Genomic DNA, 7,692 nt, shown 5'->3' on the forward strand with positions numbered 1-7,692 from the left:
TTTATGTTCTCAGTCTGCTGTGCTGCGCAATGCCATCGCAAAGAACTTCATCTTCCCATTCGGCACTTTACAGCCTTCTGCACTCAATGAGGAATTCAACAATTTTAGAACAATTTAGTTTTTTTTGTCATGTGCCAGTCTAACAAATCCAAGGATAAATTCCTCATGCATCTTTAGCAAAGAGGAAATGCTACCCAGGTCATGGTGTAAGAGGAAGAAGTTCAGAGACTGGAAAGGTTTAGAATTGATGAAGACGAGATCATGGATAGGCTGTCTGTATATCAAAGCACTGTGACTGGATGAGGTGCATCCAAGCATACCGATGGAAGTGAGAATGGAAATTGCAGGAGAACTGACAGTACTTCTGCAGTATTTCTTAGACTCAGGTGATGCCAGGAGACTAGGGAAAAGCTCAGAAAATGTTGTAAGGACAAGCCAAGCAACGACAGACCAGTCAGGACAAATTCAGGACAAAAATTAATAGTGGCATGGATAATTGTGGGTTAAATAAGGAGAGCCAGCAAGGAGATTTCTTTAAAGGAAATTAATTAACACTGCAGTTTTGTTTTAATGAGGTAACAGAGGGTTGATCAGGGCAAGGTTCTTGATGTGATGTACATGGACTTGCAGAAGACCTTTGATAAGTGTCAGACAAAAAAAGACTTGTGATCAAAGTTAGAGCTCATGGAATGAAAGGAACATTTACACAAAACTTGCTAGGCGGTAAAAGAAAGCAATGCCAATTGGATATTCTTTAGGCTTAAGGGGACAAGGGACGTGCTTTCAGATTTATGGATGATACAAAACTTGGAAGGATTGCATTGTGAGAATTTTGTGGACCTTCAAAAGGAAATTAACAAATTGGTGGTGTAGACAGATAGGTGGCACTCAAAGTTTAATGAGGAGAAGTGCAACATGATTCATTTTGGCAAGAACTACATAGGTGGACCACAGAAAATAAAGGCACATTTTGTTGAAGCTTACATCTTGCACTCATCAGTACAATTTATAGGAACACCAATGTAAAGGGCAATAATACTAGTTATATTGTATGAGCAGAAACTGCTGATTGGTTAGCAATTCATCTCTGATTGGTATTGATCTTGCCATGAAGAATGCACCAGTTAGATGATAGCTGATAGTTAACTGCCAAAATTTGTTTAGACGTAAACCAGGAATGTCTATTCTGATTGGTCAAGTGTGGACTAGAGAATGGCTGTCACCTACTTTGTTCAGTTGAAACCGGTGCATTGTGTATACATGTTCTGTCTGTCTGTCTGCAAGGAACAGGGCCCTTTGTATTAATATATACAGGTTTCAGGATGCACATGCACTTCACACTACTTGCCTGACTGACAATCCTGAAATAGCTATTGATGTTAATTCTTAGCACGCTCAATTACTTAGTAAATGCTGTTCAATCACAACACTGCATTTAATGTTGAACACCGTGATTATATTTTTGCAAACATGCGCTTACTGGGCATGTTTTTATGCTACTAAGCGACTATAAAAGAAAATAAATGACTTCAACACGGCAGCATGACATGAAAAACCTTGGTATACAGGGGGTTCTGCTAGGATGCGTGTTCTGGCAACACAAATTGGCTATAATGCAACTGACGAATGGGGAAAGCTTTTTTTAAAACCATCGATTCCAACCTCTCTCCTTCAACTCATGGACCAGGGTGCAATAGCAGCTTTTAAAGCTTATTATTTAAGGCACACGTTTAAGAGGCTGATTGTAGCCACTGAGGGGGACAAGGACAGTGTTCTTCAATTTTGGAAGAGCTTTAACATCAAAAATGTAATCAACATTATCATGGACGCCTGGAGTGATGTCAGTAAGGACTGCTTGCATGCAGTTGTGCAATCATTTATGTAAGGTTTTTGAGTGATATTTTTGGTAGTCTGACCCTAACCCCGCTTTTCCCATAGTTCCCAGAGGAATGCAAATATCACATTACAGCAGAACCCACTGTACAAGTCAATGAAAGTGGCAGGACAGGTTGAGAGACAGCAATTATTAAGGATACATAATCCCAGACTGTATGAATAGGGCCACAGAGTACAAGAACAAGGAGGTTATGTTGAACTTGTGTGGACACTCATGTGGCCTCAACTGGAAAATAACTTCCAGCTCTCAGCATTGGACTTTAGGAAGGATGCAAAGGCATTGGGAGAGAGTGCAGAAAGATGCTTGCGAGAATGGTTCCAAGGATGAGAAATTTCAGTTATGAAAATTGATTGGAGAAGTTGGGACCGTTCTCCTTAGACAAGAGAAGACTGATAGGAGATATGATTGAAGCTCACAAAATCATTGTGTGTCTGGACAGAGTAAACAGGAAAATGTTTCTACTTGTAAGGGGACCGAGAACGAGAGGGCACAGATATATTAAAAAAATTAGTAAAAAGGGCAAAAAAGTGATGTGAGGAAGAAGCATTTCATGTAGTGAATGGTTAGGGCCTGGAATGCAGTCCTTGGAAGTGTGGTGGAGGCAGTATCAAATGAGGCATTCAAGAGGAAATTAAATGGTTACATGGAAAGGAACAATGTGCACAGTTATGGAGAAAAGGGAAGGGAGTGATTCACTGGTGAATTGCTGATTTGAATGGCCGGCACAGTCACAATGGGCTAAATGGGCTTCTTCTGAGCTGCAACCATTCTGAGATTCTTTGTTTACAACAAATACCGCCCCCTTTGTCTTTTGTTCCAAGACATGTTCCCTCTAAACTATTCTGGACTTTCCATGTGTTCTTCATCTCCTTCCCACATTTCACCAGCATAAAACCCATCACATTTCTACCTTCCTTTAATTCTGAAACAGTATTATTCAAATTGAAACATCGGCTCAGTTTCTTTCTCCACAGATACTATCAGGCCAAGTGAGTATTTCCAGCACTTTCTGTTTTGGTTAAGATTTGCAACACCACAGTATTTGCTTCCAGCACCCATTTCACCCCAGCTCAGTGGAAGTACTCACAACAAAACAGTGGAAGAGATGAGTCAGCCCACTGTACTCTTCGCTTCCTCTCTTTCAGATATTCATCTGATTTTCCCTGAAAGGAAGCAGTGCCTGTGCTTTGCTGGGGCAGTGCTGCTTTCTGCATGTTAGTTGGCAACAATTATGTGGATGTCACAGTCAAGACCAGGGTATTTTATGAACACAGTTTGGTGACAGTCACCTCAGCAGCAGGAGTGGGAATCCCCAGCCCTGGCTACAATGTACTGAAGTCAATGATATAGAGTCCAGGAGCAGAGCAAAATTGAACCTGGAGCTGTCCTGGTCTCCAGTTGAGGATTATACAAGCATTCTCCCATACTCCTGGGCAGGTGGCAAACTTTACCAACGGCTCAGTCACCAAGGCAACCCAAACAGCGAGAGGCTGTGCTGGTAAATAACAAGCTGCTCCATTCAGTTAGCAGCACATTCAGCTACAAGGCTCCAGCTCCAAGTGGCTGCTGCTCCCGGCCTCCGGCGGATAAATCCGAGCCCGGGGAACTCGAACCCCCCTGTCCCTACAGCCTCGTACATTACTACCTCCATTTCACCCCGTGCTCACTCACCCGGGTCGCTCTCCAGCTCCAGCCAGCCTTTATTCATGTTCTCACCCCGCTCTCCATTACTCCCGCAGCCCAGGCCCCACAGCCCTGTCGGAGCAGGCCGCAGCACGTCATCAAGCCGCGCCCGCGCAGGCGGCCGCACTGCTGCCCCTCCCGCCGCCATGTTTGTGCGGGGCGAACTCATTTGAACAAGGAGTAGCTTCCCCATTTGGCCCTTAGTGGCAGGATACAGTAAATGTAGAGGGGCCGTCTTGTGCTGCAGTGATAGTTTCCTCACCTTTGTCCCATCTTCTCTAGAGCTGTATTAACAACATCTCTGAATAGTTGAGGTGGAGGCGCAGTCAGCTTTAAGAGAGCCACATCAATGATGCCCTCAGTAACACAAATTGTAGAACCACTACGGTGTGGAAGCAGCCCATTTGGCCCATCCAGACCGACCCTCTGAATAGCAGCCCATCCAGACCCACACCCTGACACTATCCCTGCATTTCCCCTGGCTAATCCAACTAGCCTGCACATTCCTGGACACTATGGGCAATTTGGCATAGCCAATCAGGTGTGGTGGCCAAGTGGGAAGGCATTGGTCTTGTAAACCAAAGGTCATGGGTTTGATTCCCACTTGTACCTGAGCAACACTTTTGTTATTTGCATGGCACAGTGACTCAGTGATTAGCACTGCTGCCTCACAGCACCAGGTACCCATGTTTGATTCCAGCCTGAGGCAACTGTCTGTGTGGTGTTTGCACATTGTCTGTGCAGGTTTACTCCAGGTGCTCTGGTTTCCTCCCACACTCCAAAGATGTACATGGTAGGTGGATTGGCCATGCTAAATTGCCCATAGTGCCCAGGGATGTTTAGGTCAGGTGGGGTAGACATGGGAAATGTGGGGGTAGGGGAATGGGTCTGGGTGGGGATGCTGTGCAGAGGAGTGTTGTGGATTTGTTGGGCTGAATGGCCTGTTTCCACACTGTAGGGATTCTATGAACCACCTAACCTATATAAATGAACTTGCAAGCTTAATGCTCTATTAAGTCCCAAACTGAAACAGGAATAATGTACTAATGTTCCCTGGAAATTTGTAATAATATCAGAAAATTATAGAAAAATCATCCACATTGTGCTTATTTTAATTTAAAAGAAAGTTACTATTGGGAGCCTCTGAATTGTTAGTGTTATGCCCTAGAAGGAAACATCAGTATAAGCCTGTGAAAGGAATGGCTCTTCTTGTATACCTCAAAATTGAGCTCCAGCATGATCATGGTGTTAAATTCCAGCTGTTATTGTTATTACCTACTTTTCTCCAGCCCCCACCAAAATTTGGATGATCGTTACGACTGTGGGAAGAGGAGTGAGGCATATTGGGTGTATCAAAGCTCAGCATGTCAGGCAGCATTTGTGAAGAGAAATCAGAGTTAACGTTTCAGGTCCAGTGACCTTCTCTCTTTTTGGGCTCTTTCCCCACATATCATTTACTGCTTATCCCCTCCCACCACCCTATCTTCCGCATAAAAAGGATATTTTCCTAGCTACCATAAGTTCTGAGGAAGGGTCACTGGACCCAAAACGTTAACTGTGATTTCCCTCCACAGACGCTGCCAGACCTACTGAGCTTTTCCAGCAACTTCTGTTTTTGTTTCTGATTTACAGCATCCGCAGTCCTTTCAGTTTCGGAGAGGAGGTGTGAAGGGGAGAGATGCATGGTAAAGGGAGGCACAAAAACAGCAGGAGTAAGTGGGAGGCTGCAGAATGGATCACATTATGAAGGAGGGGCAGAGTACATGGCAACAAAAGAGGGATAAAACAGCATTAATTAAGAGTGAGTAGGGAGGGAATGTGCTACCTAAATTGAGAGTGGGAATGCAGTGTACACAAAAAGAGTGCCAACATATGATGTCTAAGACATATGAATGCTAGACATGTCACTGGGACGGCACGGTGGCTCAGTGGTTAGTACTATTGCCTCACACCGCCAGGGACCTGGTTTGATCCCAGCCTCAGGTGACTGTGTAACCTCCACACATTCTCCCCGTGTGTGGCGTTTCCTCCTTGTGCTCAGGTTTCCTCCCACAGATCAAAGATCTACAGGTCAGATGGATTGGTCGTGAGAAATGAAGGGTTACAGGGAGGGGGTAGGTTTGGGTGGGCTGCTCTTTGTGGGGTTTAGTATGGACTTGATGGGCCACGTAGCCTCCTTCCACACTGTAGGATTGTGTGCCCAGAAATTCCTGCAATGGGCTTATGCAGGTCTGCTGCCTGTGAGAAACATAGTATTGCAGTAGCACCCATTTCCCCAGGAGCATCTGAACTCATAAATGCACTTTTTCCATATGTCTAATGCTCACCCTACAATGTATTCCACTGAAATGGAGAGATCCAGCAATAGCCTAATGTAAAGTCTTGTGCTGATGTGTCACCTTCCACAGCACGGTAGGATCCTTCTTGCTCGACTGGGCCCGAGCTTTAAATGATTGTCATTTTCCGTGGGCTCTCTCTCACCTAAAGAGTCCAGATGGGGATGAATGTCCACAGATGGTTCATGTTGTTCCTGGTGCTTGCGGTAGTTTCTGCGTATACACCACCTCTGAGCACTTTGCACGTGTGGCAACAATGATCCTCAAAAGGTGAAGAATGAAATTCAGTGTTGGCCTCAAAGGTAGGCCAGCCGTAGTGTTATCCCATGAGAGGTGGTCTGCGATGCAGAAGTTTACGAGGCACTTTTTTTGGGATCCTGGGTTTATTTGCACTAACCATCTTGATATTGTTTGCTCTGGGAGCGTTCCCCATGAGAAAACCTGCTTTGGGAGTCTGTGGTCATTCATCAGATCTGCTCCACGTAAACATCCCAAAGCTTTATAGTCTTTCCACTTGCACCTTGACTTGCAAATATATCTGTACCTTTAGCACAGTCTGGAAATGCCCTTATCTGTATTTATCAGTGAATGACCCAAAGCAGCAATAAGCTGGAGCATGAAAGGAAATCAGAATGAAAGGGCATTATCAAGTGTGGAATGGTAATGATTCAGGGAACAAAAAGTGAATCTGCCAGGAGAGAAGATTCAGAAAATCTGACTAAACAGACAGATAGACTTGAACCAACAATAAAAAGTGAAAAGAAAGCTCCCAGCGAGTTCCTTTGATTTTTCACTGTTTTGTTGACCCATCCCCAGACTCGCTCATCGCTGTTCACAGTATATTTCACAGCCCAGTCTCTCACAGGCCCCCTTCACCCCTTGTACAGCAGGCTCCACTCATCAAATAAATGCAGCCAACCAAAAAAGCAGTAGAGACAACAAGCAGTTATATATTGTAATTAATGTTTAATTAAAATATATCAGATGCTTGACTTAATCCCAATAGAGCAGTTATCAAATAGCATCCATCAAATATAGTGTTGCAAAGTACGATTTTTAAAAATGGGGAATTGTATGCCCGAAGTTCATGGTATTATCGTGGCTGGAAGGAGCAGGGAAAGGAGACGATTCAGGAACATGTGTCCCAGTGATGTTGAGGTTAAGTTTTAAAGTCTCCAGATCAGAAGGGGAAGTAAGGTCAAGGAAGGCAAGGAATTTAGAGGGAAGGTGCCCGAAGCAAGTGAGAAGTTTGAAGTGAAGGTGCCTAAGGGAAATGGGGAACTTGAGGGAATGAGACTGAGGAAAGCGAGGAGTTTGGAGGGAAGAAGGCTGAGGAGCAAGGAATTTGGAAGAAAAGTGAGGATTTTGGAGGAAAGTTGCTTGAGGGGAAGGGGGAAACTTGGAGGGAAGGAGCCTGAGGAAAGTGGGGTGTTTGGAACTTAGGTCGTCAAAGGAAGTGAGGAGGGAGGTTCTGGGAAAGGCTGAGGTAGTGAAGGAGATGAGGCTGGTTAGTCAAACACTGAGGGTATCTTTTTCAGACAAGTTTAAGACAGTCCTTCTCCACTCAATACCCGTTACTATATTTTGTTAGTTTACAGCTTATTTCCTGAAACATAAAAATAAGCAACATTTACTCAAGAAGGGATGGTAGGAACTACAGATGCTGGAGAATCTGAGATAACAAGGTGTAGAGCTGGATGAACACGGCAGGCCAAGCAGCAACAGAGGAGCAGGAAGGCTGACGTTTCGGGCCTGGACCCTTCTTCAGAAATGAAG

At 44.5% G+C, this 7,692-nt stretch overlaps 1 non-coding gene across 1 annotated transcript; it reads left to right on the forward strand.

The window, feature by feature from the left end:
* Positions 1–4,120: 4,120 nt before the first annotated feature.
* On the forward strand, positions 4,121–4,192 carry trnat-ugu. The gene has a single exon. It is a non-coding gene; the product is annotated as a tRNA-Thr (tRNA).
* The last annotated feature ends 3,500 nt before the right edge of the window (positions 4,193–7,692 follow it).

This window comes from Rhincodon typus, chromosome 16 (genome assembly GCF_021869965.1).
Source record: "Rhincodon typus isolate 14 chromosome 16, sRhiTyp1.1, whole genome shotgun sequence".
In the NCBI taxonomy this organism is placed as follows: domain Eukaryota; kingdom Metazoa; phylum Chordata; class Chondrichthyes; order Orectolobiformes; family Rhincodontidae; genus Rhincodon; species Rhincodon typus.